Source organism: Choloepus didactylus, chromosome 8 (assembly GCF_015220235.1).
Source record: "Choloepus didactylus isolate mChoDid1 chromosome 8, mChoDid1.pri, whole genome shotgun sequence".
Lineage (NCBI taxonomy): Eukaryota > Metazoa > Chordata > Mammalia > Pilosa > Megalonychidae > Choloepus > Choloepus didactylus.
In genome coordinates, this window is record NC_051314.1 from 146,059,603 (window position 1) to 146,082,781 (window position 23,179).

At 40.7% G+C, this 23,179-nt stretch overlaps 1 pseudogene; it reads right to left on the reverse strand.

Moving 5' to 3' along the window:
• Nucleotides 1-3,385: 3,385 nt before the first annotated feature.
• On the reverse strand, nt 3,386-4,180 carry LOC119543332 (annotated as a pseudogene).
• Nucleotides 4,181-23,179: the final 18,999 nt, after the last annotated feature.

The window sequence follows — 23,179 nt, forward strand, 5'->3', positions numbered from 1 at the left end:
CTGCTAGTTTCTACCACAGCGAGGTTTTGCAGCAAAGCCTGCCATGTGGGGAGGAGGCTCTCAGTGTGGTTCCACAGCTTTTACTTACAGATTCTATGCTGCAATCTTAGGCAATACTCCCAATCCATGCTGGTTTATGATGTGTGGACAGTTACAGTTGTCCCCCAGAAGTTATTCCAAATTATTTACTTGTTCCTTTTTGTTCCAGCAGACTGACTAAATTCCACTCTATGTTGCCATCTTTCTCCTCTTCCACCTTTTTTTGAAAGTCAAATTGCTTTCAATTTTCTGGAGTGAAAATGGCAACATAATGATTTTTAAAATGTGCAAGCAAACTGTTTCTTTTGCACCTTCACAAAGTATTCATGTTTTCTAAAGTATAATTTTCTATATAGGGTGCACTGATGAGCACCTTTCATATCAGGTGATAAGGCAACATTTGCTCATCAGGAGACAGGTTTTTGTACACTCTAGCTTCACAGAAAGTTTTCTAAGGAAACAAAGGGAAGGGAACCAGAGAGGAATCCAACATGTGATGTTCACCCAGAATCCTAAAAAGAAAAAAATGATAAGGCCATTGAAATAAAGATGATTTAGCCTTATCCAGAAGGTCAGTAATGATTTCCATAATACTTGATATGGCTGAGATACAAATTATTGAGTGTGATACTTATGTTGCTAAAGAGAGCCATGTGTGAGATAGACACTGACTTGAAAAGTTAGTCACTGGATTGAATCTCTGTTTTCTCCTTAGCAGAGGAGCTTTAATACTATTTCACAACAGAAACAAGGATCTTTGAGGAAGTTACACAGCAGTGCAGATGCCTCTCCAGTAACTTTGTTCAACAAATAACCCACCGCTGGTGGTGGCTATATTTCTCTTTCAACAAACTGTTATATATGCAGTATTAGGATATGCTCTCCATACCTTTGATCTGACTTTAATACTGCCCAACCTCAGTCTTATAATTTTAGCAGCACTGCTGTGAATGATTTGTTTTTGATCCTATATTGACTACGCAGAAGTATATCTTGTGTTAAAAAGACAATGGTGTGAAACAAATGAACTCATTAAAAAATTACGCCGAGACCCTATGTCACTGTAGGTGAAATGTAGTCAGGAGTCAAGCTTTTGTGGCAAAAAAGTACAGTCTATGGGTGGTGCATGTTTTTTGAGCTCTCTAGTTTTATACCTTCCTAAGGCTCTGAGCTCCACAACCTAAGTTCTCATAGATTTATGTTTTGGAAAGTGTTTTTCTCTGCTGGAGGATCACAAAAGTATGTGAGCAAAAGCGGAATTATCTGCCTAATGGCATGTTTGCACACAAAGGGAAGGAAAATAGTGCTTGATCAATAGAAGGCTAAAACTAGGGCCATTAGGTGAAGAAAAACAACAATATTTGTATTGGTTTTATTCCATGCTGAAGTTACTTATTGGCTACTGGAAAAATGACAGAAGTGTTTTACCATCTTTGCACAGTAACAAGAAGGTTTTCATTTTGAAGCTGTAGCTCAAGATTTCATCTATGGAAATCTCACCGTATAGTAAAATGATCTAGATTTTACAATGCAGTAGGAGAAAAGTTGAAAAAATGTGAAATGGTGCAGAGCTACAATTATGGTAACCTATAAGCAAAAGGGTTAAATTAAGCTTTTAATTCAGGCAAGTGTTGTCTGTGAAAAGTGATTCAATTTATTATACATATTCAAACCCAAATTAGAACTAGCTACCTTATAATGAGATTTCACTGCCTTTTTTTGGCACTTTAAGTTTTGGGGGTTCTTTAAGCTACAAGTTAGAGAAAGCTGTCTTAAACCTTTATAGTTATTTCCCTCAAAAAAATAAAAGGAGCAGATATTTTTGGTACACTTTATGTATGTAGTACTGTTGTAGCTCTAGTTAACCTGACAAACTTTCCTGAGCCATAACCATTGCCTCTCCCAAGAACTGGAAAATGTTACATAATTTAAAAAGTCAGAGTATATTGACATTTACTGATAAGGTATACTAGGAGAATGGAGTATGGATAGGCTAGACCACCAATTGTGTTGGCCAAGCTATAAAACCAGATGTAAACATCTTCAAAGATCAAAGAAAACTGAGTAACCACTTTTAACTGGCTGGGGGTACATTTTATATGTGTCCTCATGGACCTTCAGAAAGTTTACAAGATGGACCCAGGGTCCACTGCAAACCCTGGGATGTGACAAATATAAAACCCAGTGGCAGGTCTGAACTTGTGTTTCAAATTAGTTATGTTGGATTTTAAATTTGGGTTTGGGTGGAGGTCAGGTGTGACACAATGGGAGACCAAGGCCATAATGCATGAGAAAAGGTGATCTGTTGTTACTCACAGGTCCCAGAGAGAAAGGGGTGCCATGGGGAGGGTCCATAGGAAGGACTAGCAGTTCAGGTGGTTCAACCAGCTGATGAGGAGCAGAGCAAGAGGAACCCAGAGGCTTGTGCCTTTACTGTGACCCAGGAACAGAGGTTGGCAGATTTACCATGGGAGTCAAGGATAGGTTAGTTTAAAGCAACCCTGTGCAAAAAGGAAAAGGGACTGTGGATCTGAGGGCAATGGGGATGGTTATCTTATTGCTTGGGACAAGCTGTGGGTTTTGGGTGCAGGTTATGGTTACTGTAAGTGGTGGCCCCAGATGTGGGTTTGGGATCTGGGGGAGTTTATGCCCAAAGCTGAAAAGCTGTGCCTTAACTAGGCCAAAGGTCAGCATTGAGGCCAGTGGTTTAGGCAGAGTAAGATGGATGCTGAGGCAGCACACACAAAAATTTTGATAGTTATGACAGCTTGCTTATGACATGCCCTAGCACTGAGGCTGACAGTTAACCAGAATCCCACAGTTAGCTCTTTTTTTTACCTTGGATAACCATCCGTGAGGTTGATATGAGATGTCAAAGCTGACATAGCTAAGTGCTGGCTCACAACTGACCATCTGGGTATGGGTTTTGCTAGTCCTTAGATGTCTGTTTTCATCATCTAATCAAATGTTCATTTCAAATCATAGATGCAATCTTTGTCAAAAAGAAAAAGAAAGTTAATTTCCTATGATCAGCACAAATGGTTAACCTGTAAGAAAAACCCAATTTTTCCAGAATTTGAGTATATACATAAACATATCTGTTTCTTTTTAATCATCTTAAGGTAAGGAAGAAGAGGATGAATGAGATAAAAAAAAAAAAACAAAAAAAAAAACATGTGCTAAGCACCAAACAGGCCCCATTCCTTATTCTCTGTGTGGCTGGCAGTATTAATTAGAAAGTCATTACTTTGCTGTGATGGTCATGATATATTTGGACATATAGATCTTTAAGAATTTCCTAATTCATTGTGTCAGGACTATGGTAGGTGGATTTTGGAATAATTCATTAGTGTTTCCTGAGAGGCTCAAGCAGGATCACTGGTCAGATTCTGAGGATAAAATTTACTTTTGCCCTGTATCTCAGGTAAAGTGCTCTTGTATATAAACTGAAAGGATGTGAAGATAAGATCCAAAGCCAGTTAAAATATGCCACAATGCATGAAATTGTGTGGTGACACCTATGATTGGTGACATCTTCTTTTGAAAGTTCCTCAATGAATCACAAAAAATGTTATCTATGTTCCACAATAAAAATCCCAATAAAAATATACCCAAGGATGTATAACCCAGTCCTATAAGACATGGATAAACCCATGTAACAATATAAATAGATCATAATACTAATGTGAAGACCAGCATTCCATACATGACCTGATGGAATATAGGCTCTTTTACCTTAAGGTAAACTGTGGTTACTGTTAAGCTGAATAGAACTAATATAAAAAACAGATGGCAGTTTACTGAGTTCTTGATCTTGAAACAAACAGGCAGTACGCAATATACAACAGCTGTTAATCATTGAGAGTTCATCCAATAGCTGCATTTCATATTTCAGAGTCATGTGGAAGCACAAAGATCCCATTCCTACCACTGTGAGTTCTAAATAAGAAGCAATGTATCACTTTTCCAGTCCATCTCTAGTACTCTGAATTGCCCCAAATATTGGAGGTATGATCATAAGCAGGTTACTCGCCATATTCCAGAACTTGATGATGTACTGGGTCATGGTATAGTTCTCCCACCAGTCCAATGTGGATGTCTTGGGGCCCCAGTAACCCTCCTGGTCTCCAGTTGGAGCCATAGCATGCTTTACTGCCAAGACACAGTCCAGGCACTCTATTTTCTGTGCTTGGCTCCACCCTAAACTAGCATCTTTTCTTCTCCCTTGTTGAAGGCAGCCAATATTCTTCTTCTTCTTCTTCTTCTTCTTCTTATTATTATTATTATTATTACTTTTTTCCCAACATCTTTTCCTAGACTTACAGGCTTAAGTACTTGGTCTGCTATGGCAAAACAGGCATCTCCAGGGTTCTAATCTCCAGTATTGGTTTCTGTGACTCCCACTGCAGGCATGACAAGTTAATGCCACTTATTTTAGTATTTTTTTTACTGCAGCACCTTAAATTCACATTATCTCTGTATTTTAAGAAACTCCCATATCAAAGATTTAGCACAAAGGCTGATTTCTCTCTCATGGTATAATCCAAGAATAAAATAGTCTTTATATCTGGGAGAAGACTGAGAATGGGGAGAGGCCCATGGATTTCAAAATTATCAGTAATGTGCATTAGTCTGGGTTTTGGATACATAAATGTTTATATTATGCTTTATACTGTATGTATATATTAAACATACTCTTTGGTATGAGTGAAATTTTTCATAATAGAAATAAAAATTGCTCCAGCTGTCTTTTAAATGATGTTAGTAGACAACTAGGTGCTCACAAGGAAAATGTGAACCTTGTTTTTCTCTCCACCTTCAAATGCAAGAAGCTTCTCTCCTTTAAGATGGTCTGTCTTGTGTTTATGATCTAGAAATACCTCATGACTTCAAGTTGGGTAAAGGAAAATGGGTTACTTAGTGATTATGGTATTTCTTCTGACAGTGGAGCCCTAATCAGCAACGTCAGGGGGCTGCTTCTGATGGGTTGGAACCCTGGGAGGGGCCCTCAGAGTTCATCAGCATGGTCACACCTGGCCTCATGCGGAACCTGACATGACCTAGGCTCCTCATCCCTAGTTAGAGCATCACTTCAGTTTAGCTCCACAGGTTCTGGTGAAGACACCTCATTTTAATTCAGTAGAACTGTTATTGAAGATGAGTTGGGATATTGAATGATGAGAAAACTCAGTCTTACTGCAATCTATTTCAGGGCATCAGTAGAGGTTGGTGCCATCGTTTGACCTTCTTCACTGCCTAAGGGCCATGGTTCCTAACTCATTGGGGAATACATGTATTTACTAATCATCACCCCCTTCTGCCTTTTTTTTTTTTTTTATACAAAATGTAAACCATCCTTTTTATTGATGAGATTCATCGGTTCAGTAAATCTCAGCAGGACACTTTGCTTCCTCACATGGATTGTGGGAAGATTACTATGGGGCAACCACTGAGAACCCCTCCTTCCAGGTCAGTGCTTCTTTCTGAGCTGCTTTCAGGTTATTGTTCTCTGGAAGCCTTCCTGTAGAAGCAATGGTCACTATTTTTTTAAATTCAATTTTATTGAGATATATTCACATACCATACAATCATCCAAAGTGTACAATCAGTTGTTCACAGTACCATTATATAGTTGTGCATTCATCACCCCAATCTATTTTTTGAACATTTTCCTTGTACCAGAAAAAGTAAAAATAAGAATAAAAAATAAAAGCAAAAAAGAACTCCCAAATCATCCCTCCCCTTCCACCCTATTTTTCATTTAGTTTTTTGTCCCCATTTTTCTACTCATTCATCCATACACTGGATAAAGAGAGTGTGATCCACAAGGCTTTCATAATCACACTGTCACCCCTTGTAAGCTATATTGTTATACAATCATCTTCAAGAGTCAAGGCTACTGGGTTGCAGTTTGATAGTTTCAGGTATTTACTTTTAGCTATTCCTAATGTGTTAAAACCTAAAAAGGGTTATCTATATAATGCATAAGAATGCCCACCAGAGTGACCTCTCAACTCCATTTGGAGTCTCTCAGCCACTGAAAGTTTACTTTGTTTCATTTTTTATCCCCCTTTTGGTCAAGAAGATATTCTCAATCCCATGATGTCAGGTCCAGATTCATCCCTGGGAGTCATATCCCACATTGCCAGGGAGATTTACACCCCTCAGAGTCAGGCTACATGTAGGGCAGTGAGTTCACCTGCTGATTTGGCTTAGCCAGAGAGAGAGGGCCATATCTGACCAACAAAGAAGTTCTCAGGGGGAGACTCCTAGGCACAATTATAAGCAGATTTAGCTTCTCCTTTGCAGTAACAAGCTTCATAAGGGCAAGCCCCATGGTAGAGGGCTCAGCACATCAAACTGCCAGTGCTTAATGTTTGGATCACTCCCTTTTTATGAGATGTGAACACAAGCAGTCTAGTAAAAGAATCTCTGCCTTATGCTACAGAAATATGATTATAATTGTTGAGCAGAGGTGAGTGATGGAATTAGGAAAATTTTGAGAATTGTCCTGTTGTCTTCCTAGATTAACCACAAAAGGAAAACATGGGTCAGGTGTAGTGTGAGAGCCAGCCCAAGCCAGGACAAGTGAGAATGTTTGGGGTAAGAGCACCTAACAATGCAGTTATCAGAACAGAACTTTCCAGTTCACAGAATGGAGCGAGAGGCAGGGAGAAGGCAAGTAAGAGGGGCCCCAGTTTTGTGGATCCTGGATAATGGGACAGGACACGTTTTAGGCTGAGATGAACCAAAGATGAGCAAGGGAGGAAAGAATTTGCAGCTGGGGAGATCAGGGAAAGTGTCAAGCCCAGTTCCCAAGTCAGTGAACTGTTCTTACAGAGGACTCAGATGGCATCCTTTCAGGGGAGCCCACACATTGCATTTAGGTGACTATTATGTTACTTAAGTTTGAATAATTTGGAAATGCCAGTTCTATTCATTTCTATGTTTTTGGAGCTGAAAACTGACTTTCAGAAGAAAAATCACTTAGAATTTTCTGTAAACATTATGTTACTTAGTATACTGTACTAGTGGAATACAGTTCCATTCACATATATTGTGTTTTCCTATGCTGAAAACTCACATAATAAAGAACACTCACCTAGAATTCTGTGTAACCATTGTGTTACTTACTATTAAATATTGGTGAAATACCAGAACTATTTTCTTCAAATGTGCTTTCCTGAGATAAAAACTTATTTTAGCAGAACATTCACCTATAGTTCTGTGTAGTCATTATTTTACACAGTTTTGAATATTGGTGGAATAACACTGTTATTCACTTCTATGGTGTTTCCCTGAGTGAAAAACTCGTTCAGAAGAACACTTACCTAGAATTCTGTGTAACCATTATTTTACTTAGTTTTGAATACTGGATGGAATACCAGTTCCATTCCCTTCTATGGTGTTTTTCTGGTCTGAAAATTCACTTTCAGCTGAACATGCCCTTAGAATTCTGTGAAACAATTATGCAACTTAGTTTTCAATACTGGGTAAAATTACTGGTTCCCTTCTCTTCTGTGATATTTCCCTGAGTTGAAAATTCACTTTGAGAGGAACTCTTACCTAGAATTCTGTGTAACCATTATGTTACTTAGTTTTAATTCTTGGTGAAATATCAGTTCGTTTCACTGGTATTACCAGAAAAATACCAGTTTCCTTCTATTATGTTTACCTGATTGAGTACTCCTTTTCAGCAGAATGCTAACATAGCATTCTGTGTAACCATTAGGTTACTTTGTTTAGAATACTGGTGGAATACAAGTTTCATTCACTTCATGTTGTCTTCCTGAGTGGAAATCTCACTTTCAGAAGAACACTCTGTTAAAATTCTCTGTAAACATCATGTTACTTAGTTTTAAATACCTGGTGAAATAACTTCTATTCTCCAGTAAGGTGTTCTCCTGAAAGTAATTCTCACTTTCAAAAGAACTGTCACATAGAATTCTCTGCAATGATTTGTTACTTACTTTGAAATCTTTGTAGAACACCAGTTCCATTCACTTATATGGTGTTCTTGAGCTGAAAACTCACATTATGAAGAACACTCACCTAGAATTCTGTGTAACCATTATGTTACTTAGTATTAAATACTGGTGAAATACCAGTACTATTTTCTTCAAAGGTGCTTTCCTGAGCTGAAAAATCGCTTTCAGAACACTCACCTGGAAATCTGTGTATCCATTATGTTGCTTAGTTTTGAATACTGGGTGAAATTCCAGTTCCATTCACTTCTAGGATGTTTTCTTCATCTGGAAACTCACTTTCAGCAGAATACTCCCCTAAAATTCTGTGAAACAACTGTGTTACTTGGTTTTGAATACTGAGTAAAATACCAGTTGTTTTCCCTTCTATGGTGCTTGCTGAGTGGAAAACTCACTTTCAGAAAAACACACCTACAATTCTGTGAAATCATTATGTTAATTAGTTTTAATACTTGGTGAAATGCCATTTCCATTCACTTCTATGATGTTTATCTGAGCTGAATACTCACTTTCAGGAGAACCCTCATCTAGAATTCTGTGTAAGCATTATGTTACTTAATTTCAATTCTGAGTGAAATGCCAGTTCAGTTCTCTTCTATGGTGATTTCCTGTGCAGAAAACTCACTTTCAGAAGAACACTCACCTAGAAATATGTGTAACCATTATATAACTTAGTTTTGAATGCTTTGTGAAATACCAGTTCCATTCACTTCAAATGAGCTGAAAAGTCATTTCAGAAGAGCACTCACCTAGAATTCTGTGTAATCATTATGTTATATAGTTTTAAATACTGGTGGAGAACCAGTTCCATTCACTTCCATGCTGTTTTTCTGAGTGAAAAAGTTATTTCAGAAGAACACTCTCCTAGAATTCTGTATAACCATTATGTTACATGGTTTTGAATACTTGTTGGAATACATTCAATTCAATACATTCCTATGGTGATTTCTGAGCTGAAAACTCAACTTTCATGAGTACACTCACCAAGAATTCTGTGTAACCAGTGTGTTATATGGTTTAGATATTGTGTGAAACATCATTTCCTTTCACTTATATGGTGTTTTCCTGGGTTGAAAACCCACTTTCAGCTGAACTCATAACTAGAGTTCTGTGTAACCACTAGTTTTTTTGGTTTTAGTAATGCATGAAATACCAGTTCCTTTCACTTCTATGGTGTTTGATATGAATACTCACTTTCAGCAGAATGCTCACCTAGAATTCTGTGTAAACTTTATGTTACTGTGAGTTGAATAAGGTGGAATACAAGTTCAATGCAATCCTATGGTGTTTTCCTGAGAGGAAATCTCTCTTTCAGAACACTCACATAGTATTCTGTGTACTCATTATGTTACATAGTTTAGAATACTGGTAGAATACTAGTTCCATTCACTTCTATGGTGTTTTCCTTATCAGAAATCTCACTTTCACAAGAACACTCACCTAGAAATCTGTGTAACCATTATGTTACTTAGTATTGAATGCAGTATGAATTACCAGTTCCATTCACTTCTATCATGTTTTCCTGAGCTGAGCTGAAAATTCATTTCAGCAGAACACTCACCCTGAATCTAAACCATTAGGTTACTTAGTTTTGAATACTGGGTGAAATACCAGTTCTATTCACTTCTATGGTGTTTTCCCGATCAGAAAACTCACTTTTAGAACTCTCACCTAGAATTCTGTGAAACAATTTTGTAACTTTGTTTTGAACACTGGATGAAATAACAGTTCTATTCTCCACTATGGTGTTTTCCTGAGAGAAAAACTCACTTTCAGAACACTTATGTAGAATACTGTGAACCATTATTTTACATATTTTAGAATACAGGTAAAATACTAGTTCCATTCAATTCTATGATGTTTCCTGAAGAAAACTTACTTTCAGTTGAAGACACACCTAGAATTCTGTGTAAAAATTGTTTACTTACCTTTGAATACTGGGTTGTATACCAGTTCCATTCATTTCTATGGTGCTTTCCTGAGCAGAAAACACAATTTCAGAACACTCAACTAGAATTCTGTGTAACCGTTATGTTACTTACTTTTGAATACTGAGTGAAATTCCAGTTCTATTCACTTCCATAGTGTTTTTCTTAGGAGAAATCTCACTTTCAGAACAACATTCACCTAGAATTCTGTGTAAAACATATGTTATTTAGTTTTGAATACTCATTGACATACCAGTTCCATTCACTTCTATGTTGCTTTCCTGAGGTGAAATCTCACTTTGCAAAGAACACTCACCTAGAATTCTGTGTTCCCATTATGTTACTTTGTTTGGAATAATGGGTGGAACACCATTTCCCTTCACTTCTATGGTGCTCTCCTTAACAAAAAACTCATTTTCAGATGAACACCACCTAGAATTGTCTCTAATATTATGTTATTTATTTTGAATACTGAGTGCAATGACAGTTCTATTTACTTCTGTGATGCTTTCTTGAGCACAAAATTCACTTTCAGAAAAATACCTAGAATTCTGTGTAAATATTATGTAACTTTGATTTGAATACTGCATGAAATACCAGCTCAATTCACTTCTATTGTGTTTTCCATAGAAGAAATTCACTTTCAGAACACTCACCTAGAATTCTGTGTAACCATTATGTTACAGTGTCTTGAATTCTGGGTGGTATACTGATTACTTTCACTTATATGGTGTATTCCTATCAGAAAATTCAGTTTCAGAAGAACACTCACATAGAATTTTGTGTAATAATATTTTTTGATTTTAAATACTCTGTGGCATACTGGTTCCATACATTCTATGGTGTCTTCCTAGAAGAAAACTCACTTTCACAAAAACGCTCACCTAGAATTCTGTGTAACCATTATGGTAATTACTTTTCAATACACTGTGAAATATGAGTTCTATTCACTTCTATGGTGCTTTTCTGAGCAGAAAACTCACATTCAGTAGAACAGTCACCTTGAATGCTCTGTAAACATTATGGTACTTAGTTTGTATGCTTGCTGATGTACCAGGTTTATTCATTTCTATTGTGTTTTCGTGTGTTGGAAACTCACTTCAGAAGAACACTTACTTAGAATACTGTGTAACAATTATCCTACTTAGTTCTGAATACTCAATGAATTACCAGTTCCATTAATTCTGTGGTGCTTTCCTTAGCAGAAAAGTCTCTTTCAGAAGAACACTCACCTAGAATTCTGTGTAACCATTTTGTTACTTAGTTGTCCCGGCCGGCGGGATGTTCAACGGAGGCTCCAAGTCCTGTGAGGGAGGAATGGTATGGGACAAGAGATGCGAGGAACCGACAGCAAGACAGGTTTCTGATCAAGCTGCAAAACTTTATTGAAGAGGCAGGGTATATATACTCTAAGGTAGAGAGAGTGGCTAGTATGAACGGGTGGCGGCCTAGGATTGGTGGCTGCAAAGGCGGGTGGCAGTCTAGGATTGGCTGCTGCTGTTGCTAGGGCGGATGGCAGATGTAAGGCTAGCACAGGATTGGTGGCTACTGTTGCTGGGGTAGAAGGCAGGGAGTAAAGCTAGCACTCTAGGCGCAAATCTTAGGCGCCAACGGCTATCACTTCCGTAGAAGGCTGAGGGCAACTTAAGCCGCTATTGCATCAGCCCTAGCGGTCATGTTGCATATCTCCGGCATCGCTGAGGGTGGATTTTATACATGCTACCTTAATCGTCCCCAACATCTCCTCCCTTTGTTTTTCAAAAGGATGGAGGAAGAATGCTGATCGAGCACTCTTTTGGCATTAACCTGCTGGGGGAAATAGAGGCCTCATTCCCCAAGTTGTTTGTGGCTCTGTTTTTCTGGGGAGGGGAGTTTTTGGCAGAGCAAAACCCCTATGCAAATGAGGCATATTTCTCAAGGAGCTCGAAAATGGCCTTTAGTTGCTTTGGCCCTCCTTTGCAGTGCTTTGCCTCACACCCAGCGGTACCAATCATAGCACACGCTAGAAGCATACTTTCGAGTTGTATGCTGCTCCCGTAGGAGGGGGTTTCTTACCCGTAAGGGTGGGTAGCAGTCAGATGATCTGGATCCAAACCCTGGTCAGCGAGGTGAAGCCGGTGATAATGCACTTGAATAGGCTTGCTTAGGGCAGAGTCAATTTGATCCTTAACTAGCTGTATTATTCTTTTTATGGCCCAAGGAGCAAAAGATATTATAAGGATTATGGTTATTAAGGGGCCTAGTATAGGGATGAGGTAAGGGAGGATTCCATTAAGCCCCCAGGAGATACCCCCTTGGGTTTCTCGCTCACGTTTGCGATTTTCAATTCCTTCCCTGAGTTTGGTCATAGAATCCTTAACTATGCCAGAATGGTCAGCGTAAAAGCAACATTCCTCACCTAGCGCAGCACAAAGCCCTCCTTGCTTAAGGAAAAGCAGATCTAAGCCTCTCCTGTTCTGGAGAACAACCTCCAATAGAGACGTAAGGGATTTTTCAAGATGGGTAATGGAGGTTTCAATGCGGGCTAAATCTTCATCTATAGCAGCTCTTAGGTGGGAGAAGCCTTGGTTTTGGAGAACGATAGAGGCAATTCCGGTGCCTAGGCCAGTAATACCTAAAAGAGAAGCAATAGTAACAACCGTAACAAGTTCTCTTTTCTTTCTCAGCGTGGCTGGAGATTGCGCGACCAAGTGGTGATAAAGGTCTTCCTCTGTATGAAAGAGGACATGGGGTAACACAGCCACTAAGAGGCACATTTCCCCTGTTTCAGTTAGGGCTTTTGCTGATACGCAAGGAGTAAGCCCCGTGGAAGAGCACAGCCATTTTGCCCCTGTTGGGGGAATATAGAATTTACCAGGCGATGGAAAGGACGACTGTGCACAGACTGTTTTTAAGGAGGCAGAAATATTACCAATACAATGCCCAGAGTGAAGAACGGATTGCATAGTGAGACCGATTTTTCTTGCATTCCAAGGGCATTGGGAAGGATTGTCCTCATTAGAAGTATTAAATGTAACATTAAGAGCTATAGCATCATAATAAGGAGGCTTGGCAGAGAAACATAGCCAACAACTACGAGTAAAATTAGGCTGGGAGGAGTTTAGAGAGAGAAAGGTGGCTTGGAGTAGTGGCCAAAGCGGGCTGTCAAATGATATGGATGGGCTTGAGGACGACAATATTGGGATGCTAATAAAAGGGAGAGTAGTGGGGTGAATTTTGGAAAGATTTTTGCTTGGCGTGCTCGGGATAGGAGGGGTAGCTGGAGGCGTGGGTTCTATATTTGGTCCAATGGCAGAAGGTTTTTGCTGTACTGCTTCCTTCTTTATTAGAATAAGGCTTCCTGGGTCGGTCCCTTTCATGCAAATCTTAAAGCCCCAAGTTCAACCGAGGAGCCAAGAGGGATCAGCAGGGAGCTGCAAGGTGAGATTTAAATGTGAGCAGCTACCTGTAGGTGCAATGTGGTGATGACTTCCATAGATACCCCAGGTAATGGGTTCTTCAGGTGGTTTGCAGTTCAAGGGGGCCCATTTTAGAGTTAGGTAATGATCAGTGGCGTAAGGCTTCCAATGAGTGGCTAATGTTTCACATCCCCAATATGCACAGTAGTATTGGTTGGGAGCATTACAGTATGGTTTTCCAGGGTTTGAGGATGGGTACATGTAATATTGGGCTTGATTCCAACCAGTGGGGTATACAGAAGGAGTGGGAAATAGATCAGTTGCGTTGACAAGAAAGGAAGGTCACCCTGCTATAACTTGGGTTTGTATAACTGTGGAATCTTCCCATCGTGCCAAGGTCCATTTCCAAGGCTGATGGGGGTTGGAGTTGCCGAAGGTGGCATGCACACTTTGCAGGAGAAAATATAAGGCGGCAACTTTAAATGGCAGTAGGCATAACAAAGCCATACTAATAGAGGCTATAGGTTCTTCTCTGTTAAGGGAGACAAGCTAGCAAAGTAATACACCCTACAACGCACAAATATGCTATAGCAAGCAGGGATCTTTCTAACGGATTCCAGTCTTTTGGGGTAATGGTTGCTAATCCGGCTGCAAACAGCAAAGCCAGAAGACCAATTAAGAAAAGCCAATAGTAATTCAAGTGGTAATTCATGTAATTAGTGATGGAATAAACCTGTAAGCAGGACTTCTTTCCACTTCTGGTTGTGTGCGGACTGGTTGTCTCCGGATGGGTTATAGCAGGAGTTATTGATGCGCTGGAAGAGAAAAGAAAGACATTTTTCTCAGGGAGAGGCTTCTACCCTGGAAAGGTTATTATTAAGAGGAGGGGAAGGAAGTGTCTCAGGGGTTTGTTTCGGCAATGAAGAATTAATGTTTTATCAGCCGTTCTGGAAGCCAGCGAGGACCTTCCCTCTTTTGATCATATATGCAAGCAGAGCCTCATCCCCAAATAATCACGGGGTCAGGCCCATTCCATTCTGACGTTAAGGGGTCACGCCACATAACAGTGGCTTGTTGCGTTTGCGTTTTGGGATGCCAATGTCTGTCAGCTGCAGATTGTCCTTCATCATCCAGAGTTAGGAAGTTAAGAACAAAAAGAGCGTGATGTAAAAGGTCTCAAGGTCGTTGTTTGGTGAGATTGAGAGTACTTTCGGCTAAACGGCACAGGGCATTTTTTAAGGTGTGATGTGCTCGTTCTACCATTCCTTGCCCCTGGGGGTTATACGGTATTCCCGTGATATGCTTAATTTGTAATTGTTGACAGAAGGTTTGAAAATTTTTTCCAGTATATCCAGGCCCATTGTCTGTTTTAATGATTTTAGGTTGGCCTAAAATAGCGAAGCAGTGTAGTAAATGAGAAATAACATGCTTCGAAGCTTCTCCTGTTTGCAAACTAGCTTGAATAAATCCACTATATGTGTCAACGCAAACATGGGTATATTTAAGTTGCCCAAAACCGGCAAAATGGGTGACGTCCATCTGCCAGATTTCATTTGGAATGAGTCCTTTTGGATTGACTCCCAAATGAGGGACTGGCAGTTGGGTTACACAGTTTTTACAGGTTTTAACAATTTCCCTTGCTTGTTCCCTCATAATATTGAATTTTAAACGGAGGGTATTTGCATTTAGGTGGTGTTGAGCATGGGCTTGAGAAGCTAAAGTTAGAGAATTAGAAAAATTGGGACATATTAATTGGGTGGCAGCATCTGCCATTGCGTTGCCTTCCGTTAGAGGGCCTGGCAGGTTTTGGTGGGCACGGAGGTGTCCTATAAAAAAGGGACACTGTCGTTTAAGAGTTAGTTTTTGTAACCTTGAGAATAAGGGAACTGCATTGGTGGATGGTTTGATAAATGGAGTTGTTTCCAATAGCGGTACAGACTGAGCTATATACGCGCTATCGGTGTATAAATTAAAAGATCAGTCTTGGAGATGGGAAAAGACCTGCAGTACTGCATAGAGCTCCACAAGTTGAGCGGAGGTATAGGGAGAGGGCATGGAAAATGCCTGGCCTTGGATGACATATGCTGCGGTCCCATTTGCCGAACCGTCAGTAAAGACCAAAACAGCAGGGTTTATTGGTTTTGTTTTGGTGACCTTTGGGAAGGTGAATTGATGGATTTTAGCGAATTGGATTAACGGATCGCTGGGATAATGGTTATGAATATCACCCAGAAACGAAGAGCATGCGATAGCCCATTCGTCGTCGGTTTGGAAAAGCCAATGGATTTGATCTTGGGTGTACGGGATGATAAGGGAATCAGGGTCTTTTCCAAACAGCTGGTGACTAGTTTGTCGGCCTCTAGTTATAAGGGCAGCTATGAGAGAAATATACGGTGAGAGCACCTTTGTTGGAGTAGCAGGGAGGTGAACCCAGAGCAATGGATGGCCTCGCCCGTTTGGTGATTTTAAATTGGATTGCCAGAATACACCTCTAGGTGTGTGGGTTGTGGCAAGAACTATAAAGACTAAAGGCTGGTGGTAGCTTATTTGATAGTAAATTTGATTTTGGATAGCCTGATTTATGATGGTGAGCGCCTGCCTTGCTTCTGGAGTTAGGTTTCTGGGAGAGGAGGGGTTTGCGTCTCCTTTTAGAATATTATTGAGCGGCACAAGAGTTTCAGTGGGTAACTTTAGATAGGGGCTAAGCCATTGAATGTCTCCTAAAAGTTTTTGGAAGTCATTTAATGTTAGTAGATGGGAGATTCACAGTTGAATGCGGGGTGTTAAAACTTGCTGGTGCCAAAGTTCAAATCCTAGATAGGAAAAGGGATCTGAAGTTTGTATCTTATTAGGGGCTATTTGAAGACCTTTTGCTGCTAGATGTTTAAGAAGGTTCTGAAAGCAAGAATGCAGTTTAGATATGTCCTGGCCTGCTAATAGAATATCACCCATATAATGGAGAATATAAATTTGTGGCCATAGTTGTCTGACAGGGTTAACGGCGTCAGCAACAAATTTTTGACATAAAGTTGGACTGTTGGCCATGCCTTGCGGTAAAACCTTCCATTGAAATCGAGGCATAGGGCCTTGAAAATTAATTTGGGGGACACTAAAGGCAAAATATTGTCTATCTTCCGGGTGAAGGGGTATGGAGAAAAAACAATCTTTTAAATCTATAACTATTTTGTGAAAATTAATAGGGATAGCAACCGGTGAAGGGAGGCCAGGTTGCAGTGCTCCCATAGGTACCATAGCTTTGTTTACGGCTCGCAAATCTTGCAGCAATCTCCATTTACCTGATTTCTTTTTTTATGACAAAAATAGGAGTGTTCCAAGGGGACTGAGTAGGTTCAATATGTCCGGCATTAAGCTGTTCCTGTACTAACTTTATAGCTGCTAGGGTCTTTTCCTGAGTCAGAGGCCATTGATCAACCCACACTGGTTCCGTAAATTTCCAGGAAATTTTTTCAGCATGGGGTACAGGGATGTCAATGGCCGTTAGGATAAATTTTGGGAGAACCCAAGTCCTGTTTTAGCTATATTAGGTGTTACAGAGATGGGCAGTTTTATCCCTTGATTAGTCTTGCCCAGGCCTTTGCCAGGGAGAAAATTCATTTTAAGCATTTGAGTAGTGACGGTATCACTAGGGCTGCACATAAAAACTTTCATTTGAGTTAGGATATCTCTACCCCATAGATTAGCGGGGAGATGGGGGATAACATATGGTATAACTGTACCAGTGTTTCCTTCCTCATCCTCCCATTTTAGGGTTTGTGAACTTTGTAAAGGATTTGTGGTTTCGCCTATTCCTTGTAAGTGGGTGGCAGCGGCCATGAGAGGCCAGGATTTAGGCCAGTGATTTGAAGATATAATTGTGGCGTCAGCCCCTGTGTCTAAGATACCTTCGAATGATTTACCATTTAATTTTAATCATAAGATGGGCCGATTATGGGATATTGGCTGTGCCCAAAAGATATCGGAAGATCCAGGGGCCTCTGTAGGGCGCTGGAGTTTTTTGAAGTTCGAGTTAACATGCTGAGCGGGGAGTATGATAAGTTGCGCTATTTGAGTGCCAGAAGGAATAGAGATAATATTGTTTGAGGTGGCTGCGATTATTTGTATTTCACCTCTAAAGTCATTATTTAGCACACCTGGGATGATTTGAACTCCACGCAGGGTGACACTAGCTCTTCCTAGAATAAGACCAAAAGTATTAGGGGGTAAAGGTCCATAGACTCCTGTTGGTATGAGGAGAGGACTGTTTTCTGGGGTTAATATTGATTCGGAGGCGGTACAGAGGTCCATTCCTGCGCTCCCTGCTGTTGCTCTCCATAAGTCTGAGATATAGCAGCGTGGTTTATGATTGGGAGCGCAGGTACTGTGACTGGGGATGGCTGAACAAACCGTACTGCCCCTGGGTTCGTTCTGGTTGGGGCCTGGGGCCGGCCCCATTGGAAGTTTCCCTGAGGCTTAGGCTTAAGGGGTTGGCCGTTTATGTCTGTCTGAGAATGGCATTCAGACGCTCAGTGAAACCCTCTTTTACAGCGGGGACAAATAGAGGGCGGCAATAGGGGTTTGTTGATAGTGGGTAAGGGGGAATTAATTCGCGGCACGGGACAATTTTTTGAGAAATGACCAGGTTGCTTACAATTATAGCATGTTGGAGGCTTTGCTTGTGCCGCGAAATTTTTGTGCTGCGCTGCAAAATTTTGAAGAGCGGCGCCAATAGCTATTCCAAGGGTTTGAGTGGGCCCGATGCCAGAACAGAGCTTTATATAATTATTAAGATTAGTATTATGAAAGGGATGGATTGCTGCTTGGCAGGCAGCGTTAGCATTCTCATAGGCCAGGTGTTTAATAAAATCACTTTCGTTTTTGCTAGCCCCAAATAAGCGCTCAGCCATGTTTTGCAGGCGGCTAAGGAAATCGGTATATGGCTCATCAGGCCCCTGTCTTAATTTAGCAAGAGAGGCAGTGGCGGCGCCCTTTTGCGGAAGTTTTTTCCATGCTCTAAGCGCGGCCGTTTGTATTTGCGCTAAGAGACCTGGGGGGAATTGAGCCTCTTATCATTTTGATGGTAGGGACTTTGACCTAAAAATTTATTTAAGGTCCAAGTTTTAGAAGTGGACTTACGGGCATTGCGGGTGGCATATTTTTTACAATGCTCCTCATAATCAGATTTCCATAACAGGAAATCACCACCAGACAAGGCAGCTCTGGCTAGCTGGAACCAATCGTTAGGAATAAGTTCCTTTTCACTAAGGCTTTCCAGCAGGGCGAGCGTGAAGGGAGCGGTAGTGCCATAATCACTCACTGCCTTTTTAAATTTCTCTAGATATGTTAGACTAAGTTTTTTATATTTAGCTGTTGAGGTGGAACTAGCTTCCTCCTGCTCTCCTTCGCTAGAGTCGGGGGAATCTGATTTATTACTCTCCTCGCTATCGCTACCAGAATCGCCATTTTTGGAGCCGGCGACACCATGTTGAGAACCGGCGGCGCCATTTTGGGAGCCGGCGACGCCATTTTGAGAATCTCGAGTCTGACTACGCGTAACCGGAAAAGCATAGGCGTGGCGAGTACAATGGAGGCGCGATGAGCGGGCGTTTTCTGGAAGCAAAAGGGCTGCAATGCTTTGAGTTGCCGACCGGAGGTCGGCGAGCAGATCGGCGGTATGCTGCTGCTCCTGTTTAAAAGTTTCTCTAAAATTATCGGCGTGTAGCCAGAGATTTTCTGTGGCTTCTTCTAAAGCGCGAAACTGAGATAAGGGCATGACTGGATAAGAATGAGAATATGGTTTGAGAAAATCGGGTGCGTAAGGGGGTGGCTGAAACGGAGGAAGGGAGTTATTTTCTAAAGAGGGAGAAATTTTAACCTTTGGTTCGATTTCATGCTGATCGGGTGACAAACTGACTTGACTGTTTGGGGTATTTGGCCTATCCCTGTTAGAATTTTCGTTTAAGGGATATTCAGGCATGTTAATAATTACTGAGCCGCACGCTGAAGCAGGGTGAGAGTGCTCTCTCAAAGCTTCCTCTCCTAATTTACAGAGGTTTTGAACATCTGGAGCTGAAGAGTGGACTTTTGGAATTTCATTAATTAGGTTCCAATAAGAAAAGGCAGTAACCGGGACCTTTTCAGGACCAAAGGTTCAAAAATAATCTTTTAAACAATCTCCAACTCTTAGCCAGCACTGGTGATCTATAGTCGCTTCTCGAGGGAACCAAGGGCAGGTTTGTAACAGGAAATTAAAAAAGCGCATGAGATCTTTTTTCTTAACTCATGTTCCTCATGCCTTGAGTGATTGCTTAACTTGACTAACATATAATTTGTGTTGGGAAATTCCTTGTCCCATGATGAGGGTGGGGGCTTACCTTTCGTTGCTTTCTTTCCTTCTTCTTCTTTCCTTTCGCCGGCACTGATCGACTGCTGAACGGATCTGTCTCGCGAGCGCGCTTCCCCGCGGCGATCCCGGGTGCGGTGAGTGTGAGAGGCCTCTCTCTCCTTGAGTGCGGCGTTCCATCTCTCACAGAACTTCGAGCCCCATGTTGGGTGCCAGTTTGTCCCGGCCGGCGGGACGTTCAATGGAAGCTCCAAATCCTGTGAGGGAGGAATGGTATGGGACAAGAGACGTGAGGAACGACAGCAAGACAGGTTTCTGATCAAGCTGCAAAACTTTATTGAAGAGGCAGGGTATATATACTCTAAGGTAGAGGGAGTGGCTAGTACGAACGGGTGGCGGCCTAGGATTGGTGGCTGCAAAGGCGGGTGGCAGTCTAGGATTGGCTGCTGCTGTTGCTAGGGCAGATGGCAGATGTAAGGCTAGCATAGGATTGGTGGCTACTGTTGCTGGGGTAGAAGGCAGGTAGTAAAGCTAGCACTCTAGGTGCAAATCTTAGGCGCGAATGGCTATCACTTCCGTAGAAGGCTGAAGGCAACTTAAGCCGCTATTGCATCAGCCCTAGTGGTCATGTTGCATATCTCCGGCATCGCTGAGGGTGGATTTTATACATGCTACCTTAATCGTCCCCAACACTTAGTTTTGAATCGTGGTTGAAATATGGGTTCTATTCACTTCTGTGGTGCTTGCCAGAGCAGGGAACTCATTTCAGGAGAACACTCACCTAGAATTCTCTGTACCCATTATGATATATAGTTTTGAATACTGGGTGGAATAGCAATTCCACTCATTTCTATGGTGTTTCCTGAGCAGAAAGCTCACTTTCAAAAGAATGCTCACATAGAATTCTGTGTAACCATTATGTTATTTCATTTTGAATACTGGGTTGAATACTAGTTCCATTCACTTCAATGGTGCCTTCCTGAAATGAAAATGCACTTTCAAAAGAACACATAACCCGGAATTCTGTGTAAAAATTCTGTTACTGAGCTTTGGATACTGGGATATATACCAGTTCCAATCACCTCTATTGTGTTTTCCTGAGTTGAAAACTCACTTTCAGAAACCCAATCACCTAGAATTCTTTGTAACCATTGTTTCTTAGTTTTGAATACCGGGTGGAATACCAGTTCAATTCACTTCTATAGTGTTTTCCTAACAGATAACTCACTTTCAGAAGAACACTTACCTAGAATTCTGTATAAGCGTTACGATATTTAATTTTGAATACTGGGTGGAACACTGGTCCCATTCATTTCTATGGTGCTTTCCTAGCAGAAAACTCACTTTCAGTAAAACTCTCACATAGAATTCTGTGAAACCATTATGTTACTTAATTTTCAATACTCGGTTGAATATCAAATCCATTTGCTTCTATGGTGTTTTCTGAGCTGAAAATTCACTTTCAGAAGAATATACACCTGGAATACAGTGTAACACTTATGGGTACTTAGCTTTGAATAATGGGTTGTGTATGGGTTCCATTCACTTCTATCATGCTTTCTTGAGCAGATAACACAATTTCCAAAGACCACTCAACTAGAATTCTGTGTTAACATTATGTTACTTATTTTTGAATACTGCATAAATTACCAGTTCTATTCACTTCTATTGAGATTTCCTGAGCAGAAAAAACTATCAGGACAACACTCACCTAGAATTCTGTGTAAATGTTATGCTACTTAGTTGTGAATACTTGTTGACATAACAGTTCTATTCACTTCTATTGTATTTTCCTGAGTGGAAAACTCAGTATCTGAAGAACAGTCACCTAGAATTCTCTGTAACCATTTTGTTACTTATTTTTGAATACTGGGTGGATACTGATTCCATTTATTTCTACAGTGCTTTCCAAGCAGAAAACTCACTTTCTACAGAATTCTCACCTAGAATTATGTGTAAATATTACGTTCCTTTTTTTGGAATACTGTGTGGAATACCAGGTCCATTTACTTATATGATGCTTTCTTGAGCAGAAAACTCACCTTCAGAAGAACACTCACCTAGAAATCTGTGTGACCATTATGTTTAGTAATTTTGAATATGGGGTGAAATACTAGTTCCATTCACTTCTATGGTGCTTTCCTCAGCAGAAAACTCACTTCAAAAGAAAAAATCACCCAGAGTTCTTTGTAACAATTATGTTTTCTTTTGACCTCTGTGTGGAATTGCAGTTCCATTCACTTCCTATGTTGTTTTCCTAGAAGAAAACAAACTTTAGAAGAATGCTCTCCTACAATTCTGTATAAACATTTTGTTACTTACTTTTGAATACATTGTGAAATACCAGGTCTAGTCACTTCTATGGTGTTTTCCTGAGCAGAAAACTCACTTTAAGTAGAACACTCATCTAGAATTCTCTGTAAATTTTATGTTACTTAGTTTGAATACTGCAGACATACCAGTTCTCTTCCCTGTATACTTCATGCCAAGCCCACAAATTTTTTGTGAGAGCTCTATAAACAGGAACCACTGCTACTCTGGACTGGGTGGGGGGCAGGAGGATGGAAAAGGAACAAATTGAAGGAAAAAATTTCTTCAAAGACAGAACCATGGAAATTGATGTCTGGAGTCAAGAAATCTAAGGCAAGGAGAGCAGAGCAACCCTTGCAACTGCAAAGGGTGAGTTTGCCCTGGAGGCAGAGTGTAGGCCTTCTGCATCAATGCTCAGGAAAAGTGCTGCCACCCCAGGTCTCAGAGAGGGTGGAACACATTCCCTGGGGATTGGGGAAAGCCTGGCCACCAACCCACTGTTCAGAGAGGGGAGATCCTTTGTCCCAGAAAAGCAGAGTCCAGGTGGTGCCCCAAAGTTTGAGGAGGGTGGGGCTGAGAAAAAGGTGGTCTCCCCAAGGCATGGATATGTTCAAACACTCACCCCAGCATTTGGAGAGAGCAAGGCTGCCTCATAAGCCTTTGGAAAGAGTTGGACTCCTGCTCTCTCAAGCCCCAAGGATAAAACATCATTGTATAAATGACTCTCAGAATTTGAAATCTAATGGAGTTTGTTTGCCTTGTGGGTTTTAGGAACTGTTTCAGTCCCATGAACCTTGTTTTCCTCTCAGTTTCTCCCTATGGCAAAGGGAACATTTATCCTATGATTGTCCATCCTTTTTATACTGGAAGCAGATAACTTGTTCTGAGTTTCACAGGCCCACAATTAGAGAATTTTATCTTAGGACAGACTACACCTGTAACTGATTTTGATAAGATCTTTTACTTCCCTATTGTTACTGAGATGATTTAAGTTTTGTGATACTGTGATGGGACAAATGTATTTTTGCATTTGGAAAGAACATCTCTTTTTGGGGTCCAGTGGGTGGAATGTGCTGGTTTGGATATATTATGTCCCCCAGGAAAAGCCATGTTCTTTAATGCAAACTTGTGGAGGCAGATGTATTAGTGTTGAATATGTTGGAAACCATTGATTGAGTG